The 1,072-nt window shown below is 53.4% G+C and overlaps 2 non-coding genes across 2 annotated transcripts; both read right to left on the bottom strand.

The window, feature by feature from the left end:
* Positions 1–367: 367 nt before the first annotated feature.
* LOC123178831 (5S ribosomal RNA) lies at positions 368–486 on the bottom strand. The gene has a single exon (XR_006489888.1). It is a non-coding gene; the product is annotated as a 5S ribosomal RNA (ribosomal RNA).
* Positions 487–783: 297 nt separating this feature from the next.
* Positions 784–902, bottom strand: LOC123178832 (5S ribosomal RNA). Its single transcript, XR_006489889.1, has one exon. It is a non-coding gene; the product is annotated as a 5S ribosomal RNA (ribosomal RNA).
* Positions 903–1,072: the final 170 nt, after the last annotated feature.

Raw genomic sequence — 1,072 nt, 5'->3', positions numbered from 1 at the left:
CTCGCCCAAGCACGCTTAACTTCGGAGTTCTGATGGGATCCGGTGCTTTAGTGCTGGTATGATCGCATCCGACATGTTACCCCGGTCTTCGTCCCTTATCCTTGCCCCTCCCAGCTCCACTACAAAGACGATTGCACATTGCTTTGGCCGCTCCCTCTCAACTACGGAGACGAGTTTAACGCGGTTTCCACCCCTCCCTCTCAACCGCACCAGTGCACGCTTGCCGCGCCACAACGCCGACGCTGGACCCGTGAATCGTGAACACCCAGCTATGACTTACCGCACTCGTGCAAAATAATAAAACACGGTAAATATATTACTTACACGTGCGTTTTGTTTTGCAAGCGGCGCGAAAAAAATTAAAAAGGGAATGCAACACGAGGACTTCCCAGGAGGTCACCCATCCTAGTACTACTCTCGCCCAAGCACGCTTAACTTCGGAGTTCTGATGGGATCCGGTGCTTTAGTGCTGGTATGATCGCATCCGACATGTTACCCCGGTCTTCGTCCCTTATCCTTGCCCCTCCCAGCTCCACTACAAAGACGATTGCACATTGCTTTGGCCGCTCCCTCTCAACTACGAAGACGAGTTTAACGCGGTTTTCACCCCTCCCTCTCAACCGCACCAGTGCACGCTTGCCGCGCCACAACGCCGACGCTGGGCCCGTGAATCGTGAGCACCCAGCTATGACTTACCGCACTCGTGCAAAATAATAAAACACGGTAAATATATTACTTACACGTGCGTTTTGTTTTGCAAGCGGCGCGAAAAAAATTAAAAAGGGAATGCAACACGAGGACTTCCCAGCAGGTCACCCATCCTAGTACTACTCTCGCCCAAGCACGCTTAACTTCGGAGTTCTGATGGGATCCGGTGCTTTAGTGCTGGTATGATCGCATCCGACATGTTACCCCGGTCTTCGTCCCTTATCCTTGCCCCTCCCAGCTCCACTACAAAGACGATTGCACATTGCTTTGGCCGCTCCCTCTCAACTACGGAGACGAGTTTAACGCGGTTTCCACCCCTCCCTCTCAACCGCACCAGTGCACGCTTGCCGCGCCACAACGCCGA

Source organism: Triticum aestivum, unplaced genomic scaffold (assembly GCF_018294505.1).
Source record: "Triticum aestivum cultivar Chinese Spring unplaced genomic scaffold, IWGSC CS RefSeq v2.1 scaffold15630, whole genome shotgun sequence".
NCBI classification, from domain to species: Eukaryota; Viridiplantae; Streptophyta; class Magnoliopsida; order Poales; family Poaceae; genus Triticum; species Triticum aestivum.
Note: the sequence above shows the minus strand (reverse complement) of the source record. Positions and strands in the feature narration are given on the sequence as shown.